At 45.0% G+C, this 12080-nt stretch overlaps 1 protein-coding gene across 3 annotated transcripts in view; it reads right to left on the reverse strand.

Moving 5' to 3' along the window:
- The window catches only part of inpp4b (inositol polyphosphate-4-phosphatase type II B), a 589015-nt gene that overhangs the window by 106820 nt on the left and 470115 nt on the right, over positions 1-12080 (reverse strand). The window lies entirely within an intron of this gene.

A 12080-nucleotide genomic window follows, 5' to 3' on the forward strand; every position in this document is an offset into this window, starting at 1 on the left:
GTCTCAGACAGATAATATCAGGGGGCATGAAATCTATGGCTGGAGAATAAAATTGAGAAAGATTGCAGAATTAGGAATAATTTGCCACTATCCTGTAACCAATTTGAAACAATATGTGTGATTTCTTATTCAAGAAGTAGAAGTAGAGGATTATCCCTTAAATAACCCACGAAGAATCACAGCTCTGGCTCCTACATTTATAAATTCGTTAATTGATAAAAGTAACAGTGAACATGCAGTTTCAAAGGAATAATAATCTATTTAAGATATGTGCCTTCAGAAAGGACACACGTGGAAGTTCAAATAATTTTCAATTGCAAAAGTAAAAATCCAATTATCCGCTATCCAATTATTCAAAGTCTCAATGATTTGGCATCCGGCGTGTGTGTGCGCGTGTGTGTGTGATCATACTGCTCGATAAAACGACGCCCTGATGATAACATTTTAACATATTCCTGTAGAGATTTATCCGGTGAAGTCAAAAATCGGCTTGACTGAAAATTTCGAGCTTTATTTCTTGAGTTATTAATCAAAACTTTCAAAATTATCAAATAACTTAGAAAATGAAACCGCTTTGGCTGATAACGTGATGACGTCACAATGGCTGCACATTGTGTTCATGCGCTGCGAGTCACTTCGCCCGACCGTGCTGCTCGCGTGACGTCACCCCCCCCTCCTCCACTCTGTTCTCGGGCCCCGACTGTAGCCTGAACCAACCCTCCCCTCTGATGACACCCCCCCACCCTCCCAAACCCCTCAAACTCTATCCCCCTCCCTCTCTGCCCCGTCCCCCCCCCCCAGCAACGGGTAGGGGACGGGAGCGTTTTGCAGCCGGGAGCGAGGGATTATTGCATTCGGGAACCAGCCCTCACCTCTGACGACGCACCCCCCCCAACCCCTCAAACTCTACCCCCCTCCCTCTCTCCTCCCCGCTTCCTCACTGCCCCCCTCATGCTCCCTCTCGCCCCCCTCTCTCCCCACCCCTCCCTCTCTGTGTCCCTCTCTGTGCCTCTATGTCCCTCTCTCTCTCTCTCTCTATCCCCCTCCCTCTAGCCGCGCCTGCGAGTTGGGGGCTATGTGTGAGTGGATAGGGTGGGGGATGGGGTATAAGGAGTGAATTAATAATATTAATATAATATCAATGGGGGGGGGAGGGGTGTGTGTCTGTGACTGTGTCTGTGTGTGTGGCTGTGTGTGTGTGTGTGTGTGTGTGTGTGTGTGTGTGTGGCTGTGTGGCTGTGTGGCTGTGTGGCTGTGTGGGTGTGTGGGTGTGCGTGTGCGTGTGCGTGTGTGTGTGTGTGTGTGTGTGTGTGTGTGTGTGTGTGTGACAGGCCACCCCTCCCCACACAACCGCGTGTTGAGGGGACCGGACCCAATGAGTCCCACTTGGCCTAGTGTTCTATAAACTTGTAAGTGATTTCACTCCATGAAAATATAGCACCTTTTCATTCTTCAATTCTTTTCCAAAAATGTTTTGCCAAACATTTATATAACTTAAACTGCACATTCCTGCCTGGTCTTTAAAGTTGCAATCTCATACGTGATAGGTCATTCAGCCCATCAAGTCTACTCCGCCATTCAATCATGGTTGATTATCTCTCCCTCCTATCCCCATTCTCCTGCCTTTTCCCCATAACCCCTTACTCCCATACTAATCTCTTTCATTCTCCTTCTGCATTTAAAAACAAACTGCATGAGAAACTCAGTGGAAAAGCATCTGTGGAGGGAAAATGACAGTTGACATTTTTGGTCAAGACCCTTCCTTGGGACTTAAAGAATGGAAGACAGTAAAGGGCCTGTCCCACTTACGTGTCCTTGGGGCGCAAATTACGCGTCCTCGTGGTTGCGTGAGGCGCACGGTCATCGTATGGCCGCGCGGGGCCGGTCCCACTGAGAAGCGCGGAGGGGTATGTAGTTGTGCGCGACATCGCGCGGGGCTCTGAAATTTATGTAGTGAACGAAATCTTTGCGCGCCAACGGCCTGTCGTGGAACTGATGGCCAAAGTGGGACAGGCCCAAGACCCTGGCGCGACGCAACGCCTCACCTCCAACAGCAGCAGAAGCAGGCAAACAATCGCCGAACTCGGCCTGGGGCTCACGGCCGTTGCGGTCCGGATCCGCCCCCACTTCTACTCCCAGAGCGGGGCCAAAAATATTGAAGAAGAACACAAAATGCAGGAGTAACTCAGCGTGACCGGCAGCATCTCTGGAGAGAAGCAATGGGTGACGTTTCGGGTCAAGACCCATCTTTTCAGACTGAAGAAGAGTCTCGACACGAAACATCACCCATTGCTTCTCTCCAGAGATGCTGCCGGTCCCGCTGAGTTACTCCAGCTTTGTGTCCATCTTCAAATGATGTCACTCGCTCCAGACGGCCGTGCGTACGCATGAAATTGCGCGCGACCTTCGCGGGACTGTCACGGCTCAACGCGACCACGAGGTCACGTAATTTGCGTGCCAAGGACACGTAAGTGGGACAGGCCCTTTAGGCAGGATAAAGAGGTGAGGGAGGTGGTGGCAAGAGCTGGCATGCAATAGGTGGATTCAGGTGAGGAGGGTTGGATTGGTTAATGGAGTCAGATGGCAGAGAGAGGGTGAAGACAATGACAGAGGCTGGAATGTGATCGGTTGGGCTGATAAGGGGCTACAGAAGATGGAATCGGATGGGGAAGTAAGTTGGAATGTGGGACCAAATAAAGGAGGCAATGTGGGCAGATGGGGAAATAGGGGAGGGGGGGGGGGATCTCACATGATGAGTGCTTTGGTGATGGGCAGATGGATTGGGTGAAGAATTGGCTGAGAGGAGGCAGGATGTAGTATAGGTGTGAGAGTATCTGGGTGGATAGAGGGACCATGGGGGTTACCTGAATGTAGAGAATTCAATGATCATGCTGTCGGGTTATAAACAACCAAGGTGGAATACGAGGTGCTGCTCCTCTATTTTGTGTTCAATCTCACCCTGGCAACAAAGGAACCGAAAGACAGACATGGATTGGGGAGGGGATCTGAAATGACATATAAACCAGGAGCTCCAGGTGGACAGTCCACTGATTAGTAGATATATCATTGTAAATGTTGCTCTCCAAAACTCCACAACTACTCTTCACAAGAGTTTTTTGAATAAAAGCACTGCTGTTCATTGATTTATACTGCACTCTGGAGTAAATAAAACTGTGATATGGCTAAATAATCTTTTCCATTTTAAGCTCGGCTATGCGACGAATTTTCAGCTGTCATCCCTTTGATAAAGTATTGCTTTTGCTGCTCCCAATGGATTATTCCCCTCTAACTTCCTGCTAGAATTGTAGCAGTTAGCTAGGTGCAAGAACAATAACAGGCACCTCCTCCATCAACCCTGGATTAATTGTTAATAATGGAAGATTCAAGATAAAAAGTCAATTAGTTAAAAACTCTCCATACTTTATAAACATGGGATTATTCTGTTGAAATTAAGTGAGGTTTTAATGGGTTTTTAAGGATAATTCACCCACGAAGGCTGGAGCCATTCTTGACAATAAGAGTTAGAGATATATTAATTATTGCACAAAATGACTAATCAGCATAATAGCTTCAACCTTTTTGTTGAACTTATCTATTAGGTGGTGGTGTTTAACATCCGAAAGCAAATATGCCAATGGGAAATGGGCTGGAAACTATTAGCTTTTATCTGCATTGTGCAGCATTGTGTGGTTCATGCAAACTGTATGGGAATTAGACTCGGGTTGAGTCAATAAATTAAACATGCAAACAAGATGGCAATAGGGAGGAGTGACATTATAGAAGATCATGTCCATTTACTTTCCAGATTCACTGCAATACTAAACAAAATCCAAGACATAAATCAAATCTGTAGCATCTTCATGACTGAAAGATAAATCTGATGGGTGATAACATAGAAACATAGAAAATAGGTGCAGGAGTAGGCCATTCGGCCCTTCGAGCCTGCACCGCCATTCAATGTGATCATGGCTGATCATTCAACTCAGTATCCTGTACCTGCCTTCTCTCCATACCCCCTGATCCCTTTAGCCACAAGGGCCACATCTAACTCCCTCTTAAATATAGCCAATTAACTGTGGCCTCAACTACCTACTGTGGCAGAGAATTCCACAGATTCACCACTCTCTGTGTGAAAAGTGTTTTCCTCATCTCGGTCCGAAAGGTATTTCCCCCTTATCCTTAAACTGTGACCCCTTGTTCTGGACTTCCCCAACATCGGGAACAATCTTCCTGCATCTAGCCTGTCCAACCCCTTAAGAAATTTGTAAGTTTCTATAAGTTCCCCCCTCAATCTTCTAAATTCTAGCGAGTACAAGCCGAGTCTATCCAGTCTTTCTTCATGTGAAAGTCCTGCCATCCCAGGAATCAGTCTGGTGAGCCTTCTCTGTACTCCCTCGAAGGCAAGAATGTCTTTCCTCAGATTTGGAGACCAAAACTGTACGCAATACTCCAGGTGTGGTCTCACCAAAACTCTGCACAACTGCAGTAGAACCTCCCTGCTATAAACATAACAGTTTATGAAAAGAAATTTGGGGAAAACAAGAGGGGTTTCCATTGCACTAACATAGTAATATCATAAACACAGTAATATTTCAGCCTGAAATGGTTAAAGTACTGTATGTCCGGCAAAACAGGAACCAGAACTCTCCATATGATTAAAACATTTTTTTTTTGTATATTGACTTGTAGCCAAAATAATCATGCTATTTAAAAAAATGTTATTAGTTCTTATGAATTAAAAGCCAATATGTGTGGTGCCCTAGGTAGACAAAAGTGCTGGAGAAACTAAGCGGGTGCAGCAGCATTTATGGAGCGAAGGAAATAGGCAACGTTTCGTGCCGAAACCCTTGAAGGGTTTCGGCCCGAAACGTTGCCTATTTCCTTCGGAGTCTGAAGAAGGGTTTCGGCCCGAAACGTTGCCTATTTCCTTCGCTCCATAGATGCTGCTGCACCCGCTGAGTTTCTCCAGCACTTTTGTCTACCTTCGATTTTCCAGCATCTGCAGTTCCTTCTTAAACATGTGTGGTGCCCTAATTTGGTAGTAACTACACTAACTAAATGAAATACCACAACCGCCTTCAAACTATATTTCTCTGTGCACCTGAACAGAAAAGGTGCATCTTAGAAATAGATCTTGCATTCATAGACCCACGCCCGGCCTGAGGCAAAGGTAATAATGAAGCTGTTTGTCTCTATTGCCTTGATCAATAACGTGGTGCACAAATTCACTGCTCTTGGATAATCAATCATGGATTTCTTTGCATTGCGAATCCAGAGCTGTTGAGTGTCAATTATTTGGAATGATATTCATTGAGCACATAGTCTATGGTGACAAATCAGAATGGGACTGCAAGAATCAAAGTTTTCTTTTATCTGTTAGTAATATTTTGAGATCTGAATGTTATTGCCAAATCTAACATTTATTGGCCCCACTAATCTAATTTCAAATGGATAAAATGTTACAGTGAAAAGTTGCTCAACTTCATATTGGTCCTGTGGCAGTATTTAAAGAACATTAGGACTGTTTACCCTTTGGCCAAACCAACATTTCTCACTGAGCAATATTACTGAAAAATACCGTTTGTTTGTTATTATTTGTGGAGATTTGATGGCAAGGGAATTTAGATTAGAACTGTGGACAGAGATAAATTTTTTAATATATTTTGCACAAACCACCAGATTGGGGAATGATCCAGAATGAAAATATCGACAAACACAAAAGGTCCAATCTATGGTGCAGAACACTCCACTTGACAAATCTGGACAAGATTGAGTGAGGCAGAGGCATAGTTCTTGGTTGGTCTTGGACAATAATTTCTGCGCTATACAACGGTGCTAGTTGTACAGCATTAAAAATGGGCCCTTCAGCCCATCACATCAAGGCTGACTTTTCTTTTGCTCAATTACAATAAACCCATTTGCTTGTATTAGACCCATATCCTTCTGTGCCTTGGTTACGTAAGTGTCTACCTAAATGCCTCATTAACATAGTAAATGCATTTGATTCAACCATCTCATCTGGCAACATGTTCCACAGAGGTAATCACATGTGGATAATAGACAATAGGTGCAGGAGTAGGCCATTTGGCCCTTCGAGCCAGCACCGCCATTCAATGTGATCATGGTTGATCATCCCCAATCAGTACCCCGTTCCTGCCTTCTCCCCATATCCCCTGACTCCGCTATTTTTAAGAGCCCTGTCTAGCTCTCTCTTGAAAGCATCCAGAGAACCTGCCTCCACCGCCCTCCACCGCCCTCTGAGGCAGAGAATTCCACAGACTCACCACTTTCTGTGAAAAAAAGTGTTTCCTCGTCTCCGTTCTAAATGGCTTACTCCTTATTCTTAAACTGTGGCCCCTGGTTCTGGACTCCCCCCAACATCGGGAACATGTTTCCTGCCTCTAGCGTGGCCAAGCCCTTGTCAATCTTATATGTTTCAATGAGATCTCCTCTCATCCTTCTAAACTCCAGAGTGTACAAGCCCAGCCGCTCCATTCTCTCAGCATATGACAGTCCCGCCATCCCGGGAATTAACCTTGTAAACCTACGCTGCACTCCCTCAATAGCAAGAATGTCCTTCCTCAAATTAGGGGACCAAAAGCAGTCCTTATATACTTCGCTTCAAGGCCTGGTGTTCTGGTTGCACTGGACCGATGGAGTTGGCCTGGTACAGCACGTTGCTCTGTGTAGATGCTGCAGGCCGTGCACCATTCACTCCCTCACCCAGCTGGTGGGTGGGTCTCCCCTGACCACCCATGTCAGCACCACCACTCGAGACCACTGGAGGTTGGGAATGGCCCCAACAACTCTCACCAACTTTGACAGATGAGCAGGAGAAAGATTTTTATCGGAATGCATCACAGCATGGTTTGGGAACAGCTTCATCCAAGACCATCACACAAACCAACCTCTCTTCCATTGTCTCCATCTACACTTTACACTGCTGCAGCAAGGCCACTAGCATAATCAAGGACTAGTCTCACTGCCTCATCTCTGCTCTCCCATCAGCCAAGAGGTACAGAAGTGTGAAAACACACACCTCCAGATTCAGGGACTGTTTTTTTCCCAGCTGGCATCAGGCAACTAAACCATCCAACAACAATAGGCTGTGGGCTGAGGAGCTTTATTCTGCAGTTTCGTGACCCAAGTCACCAAACTACATGGAATTTTCACATATTGTGTAAAAAATGTATATAAATCACCCCTGAAACTCGATATGAAGAAGACTTGCACATTTTTATTAAATTAGAGAAAAACCGGAAAAATGTCGGGAATTTTTTAGTCCAATCAAAGCACGTTTAAGATTGAGTTGTCTGCCAGTTGGCCAATCATGCGCTTTGTTTCAGGCTAGCACACAAAATGGCTTAGGGGGCTTCACAGATGCCTGTTTTACTGGAGATTCTGATTTGTTGTTCTGTGGAATAAATGTCGTGGAAACTTGCAGCAGGTTAATTGTATTTAGTGGGAAAAGCATTAAAAAAACTGAAGAAAGTGCTGCGAAGTGGAATAAAGTGCAAGAAAGCCTTCAGTCCCTGCTGATGTGCTGGAACACAAAGATGGCCCCCATGAATCAACTCTAACTGAAAGGTGACTAAAGTCTGAATTTATGAAAATCTATCTGTATGGACTTTAATTAATTTAATATAATGTGAATAAATTCATTCATTCATTCATTCATTCCTTATTCATTCACTCACTCACTCACTCACTCACTCATTCATTCATTCATTCATTCATTCATTCATTCATTCATTCATGAAATTGAGGGCCTAAACTATAACACAGTCAATTAAGCATTGTCACTAATGCCAGCCTGTTGTAGAGTAATAAGTCTTTAACAACTAATCTCGGAGCTGCCTGCGAAAACTTACCGGGAAAAAGTGATCCGATCGCGGGGCCTAGGTACTCGCGGTAAATAGCGATCAATATCCCTCTGTTTTTCTCCCGTTATCGGGGTCTGAAAACGACCGCTATAGACGGCACTATGTACAGCCTCCTTCCCACCCCCGCCCGCGGAGATGATCCGCGGCTCCGCGTTCGCGAATCGGCCGCTTATTAATTGAGACCGCGGCTTCACATTACCGCGAGTACCTAGGCCCCGCGATCGGAGCACTTTTTCCCGGTAAGTTTTCGCAGGCAGCTCCGAGATTAGCTGTTAAAGGCTTATTACTCTACAACACGCTGGCATTAGTGACAATGTTTAATTGACTGTGTTATAGTTTAGGCCCTCAATTTCATGAATGAATGAATGATGAATGAATGAATTTATTCACATTATAAAAGGGTGCAATTAAATTAATTAAAGTCCATACAGATAGATTTTCATAAATTCAGACTTTAGTCTTACCTTTCAGTTAGAGTTGATTCATGGGGGCCTTCTTTGTGTTCCAGCACATCAGCAGGGACTGAAGGCTTTCTTGCCCTTTAATCCACCGCAGCACTTTCTTCAGCCTTTTTAATGCTTTTCCCACTAAATACAATTAACCTTGCTGCAAGTTTCCACGACATTTATTCCACAGAACAATAAATCGGAATCTCCAGTAAAACAGGCATCTGTGAAGCCCCCTCAGCCATTTTGTGTGCTAGCCTGAAACAAAGCGCGTGATTGGCCAACTGGCAGACAACTCAATGTTAAACGTGCTTTGATTGGACTAAAAAATTCCCGACATTTTTCCGGCTTTGCTCTAATTTAATAAAAATGTGCAAGTCTTCTTCATATCGAGTTTCAGGGGTGATTTATATAAATATTTTTACACAATATGTGAAAATTTCATGTAGTTTGGTGACTTGGGTCACGAAATCCTATTTCTAGACACATTTTTGATGCTCGGCCCACAGCCTACAACTAGAGGGCGGTCCTGAGCTACCATCTACCTCATTGGAGACGCTCGAACTATATTTAAGCAGACTTTGCTAGACCTTATCTTGCAGTGTACATTATTCCCTTTATCCTGTATCTGTACATTGGGGACAGTTTGATTGTAATCATGTATAGTCTTTCCACTGAATGGATAGCACTCAACAATAAGCTTCTCACTGTACCTCAGTACACGTGACAATAAGTTAAACCTGTCGCTGCCATCAGATGCTCCTCCACTTTCATGTGCAGAGGATGGTATGTCCTGCTTCCTGAGTCGATTGTGGAACTTCAGATATTTTTCAAGGGCATCAGAGTCGACCCTACCCATACTGTTGTATCATGAAGATACAATAACACAGTCAATTAAACATTGTCACTAATGCCAGCCTGTTGTAGAGTAGTAAGTCTTTAACAACTAATCTCGGAGCTGCCTGCGAAAACTCACCGGGAAAAAGTGCTCCGATCGCCCCTCTACAAGGTTCCTGCACAACAAGGAAAATAAGCCCAACTACAAGAAGGGGGTCACTAAGTCAGAAAGGATGCGGAAGACATTCACCAGGGTGTTACCTGCGTTTGTATTATAGGGAGAGGTGGCATCAGCTGGGACTTCTCTCTTTGTAACGCAGGAAGCCATGGGGTGACCTTATTGAGGTGTATAAGCTCATAAGCAGCATAGATAAAGTCAATGCTCACAGCCTTTTCCCAAGGTAAGGGATTCTCATGCCAGAGGGCAATGGTGTAAGGTGTAAAGGGAGAGAATTCAGAGAGTTATCGGCCTGTCCCACTTAGGCGACTTTTTAGGCCACATGGTCGCCACATGTTCGCGGGTGGTTGCCGGGGAGTTGCTGGGGAGTTGCCTTCATGGTCTTGAGGAGCTCCCACATTCTGTGAACTAGTCGCCGCCTCATTATGGTCGCCGCAAATATTTCAACACATTGAAAAATTATCGGCGACCAAAATGAAGCCGCCATGGAGAGTAGCGAGAATTCTCGTGCCGCAGGTGCAGTGGTAGTGGGTCGCCGGGAGGTCAATGGTTCTCAGAGGTTCTCATAGCTTGTAGCCGGTGCTGACCGGTGAATCTCATTGGCTCATTGGAAAAAAAACCGTAAGCAGTAGTTTTCAAAACCAAGGATAACCGACCGGTGATGTTAAATATCCGCCGAGCTTCACAGCCGTGTATCTCTGGCTTCTTAAAAGTTGTCTCCACTCCTTCTCCCCCCTCTCCCACCCCCCCTTTAAAGGACTTACATGACCCTTCCCGTACACTGTGCTTTCACCGCCTTCATTACAGCGCCAACCTTCCTGTTCATCGTTGTGTGTATCTGTATCACATTGGCTTTGCACCGTGTGAATTTCACTCAGACAGCGCTCCCCCCGCTTGCCCTGTCCCCCGCCTGAATGAAGAGGTACAGAAGTGTGAAGGCTGGTGAAGGAAGCGATGTGTGTGTGTTCCACTCTGACAGTCGCCTGAAAAATCACCTGATTAGGGTTAAGGAGCTGAGAGGGGAACGATTTAAGATGGACCTCAGGAGCAACTTTTTCACTTAGAGGACAGTCCACATCCGGAAAAAGCTATGAGAGTGGGCAGCAGAAGCAGAAACAATTATAACTTAAAGATAAGTTTGAACAGATGTGGATAGGAAGGGTTTTTGAGGGATTTGGGTCAAATACGAACAAATGTAACCAACAGAATGTCAACTTGGTCAGCATGGACAACGTGGATCAATCTATGTATGACTCAAAGCATAATTTATCTAATGTCTCCTAATACTAAAGCCCTCCACTCCAGGCATCATTCTGGTGTATCTTGTCTGCACTCTCTGTAATGCAACCGCATCCTTCCAATATATTGTGGCGTTCAGAACTGCGCACAAGAATGCGAGTGCAACCTAATCATTGTTCTAAGGGTGGAGAGAGTCACAAATTCCGGGCATCGTGCAGGAGGACCAGTGAAAGAATGCAGGTTCTATCATAGTTAATTCTCAAATAGAACTGTACATACATGGCCAGCCCACAGGTACATTTTCATGTGAAGAGATTTGTGATGAGTGTGGAAATGGCACACGTTGAAACACATGAATAATTGACGATCGATCATTCATCTCAGCTGCAGCACTGTGCCATTGCAAGGCATTCTCACTGAATGACCAATGTGTACCTCCAACACCGATATTGATCCAAAATAATACATTGCCAATACAGATTATGAACCAGACTGTTGGCGAGGCAGCCATTGGTGGAGCCACCCGGATTCATACCCAGTACTTGAAACATATTGAAACATAAAAGATTATTAAGGGCTTGGATATGCTAGAAGCAGGAAACATGTTCCCGGTGTTGGGGGAGTCCAGAACCAGGGGCCACAGTTCAAGAATAAGGAGTAAGCCATTTAGAACGGAGATGAGGAAACACTTTTTCTATCAGAGAGTGGCGAGTCTGTGGAATTCTCTGCCTCAGAGGGCGGTGGAGGCAGGTTCTCTGGATGCTTTCAAGAGAGAGCTAGATAGGGCTCTTAAACATAGCAGAGTCAGGAGATATGGGGAGAAGGCAGGAACGGGGTACTGATTGGGGATGATCAGCCATGATCACATTGAATGGCGGTGCTGGCTCGAAGGGCCGAATGGCCTACTCCTGCACCTATTGTCTATTTGCAACAGAAATTGGATCCTTCCTGGGCAACATTGCAGTAACAGCATTTCGAGTACCTAGCTTAGCAACTGAACCATCTGAGGAACCCAACTGTGCCACATTCATCCAACAACTAAAATAAATGACCATATATCGATGAATGTTTTCCTCCAGGAGAAATGATGTGGTAGCTTTGTTTTCTAAGAGCTCCACAAACAATGCTAATCAGGATTACGGAACTCACAGGAAAGTTAAAATTAACATTTTATCTTTTTAAGGACAGCAAACGACACAACATAAAGCTTCAGTAACGCCGTTGAAGGCATTTGAATAATTCTACCCGCCAGTCCAAATCCCAAATTTCCAGTCCCTCTCACGAGCAACTGCCAAGAACAGGACCCAACACTGGACTTATGAGATTTACTCCATGAGATGAAGGCCTTAACACATGCCCATTCAATTGAACACAATGTGGCTTTTGAATTTCCAGCAGAGGTCCCAGACACAAAACATTACATTCAAACTACCAGTCTGAAGAAGGGTTTCGGCCCGAAACGTTACCTATTTCCTTCACTCCATAGATGCTGCTGCA

This window comes from Amblyraja radiata, chromosome 1 (assembly GCF_010909765.2).
Source record: "Amblyraja radiata isolate CabotCenter1 chromosome 1, sAmbRad1.1.pri, whole genome shotgun sequence".
NCBI classification, from domain to species: domain Eukaryota; kingdom Metazoa; phylum Chordata; class Chondrichthyes; order Rajiformes; family Rajidae; genus Amblyraja; species Amblyraja radiata.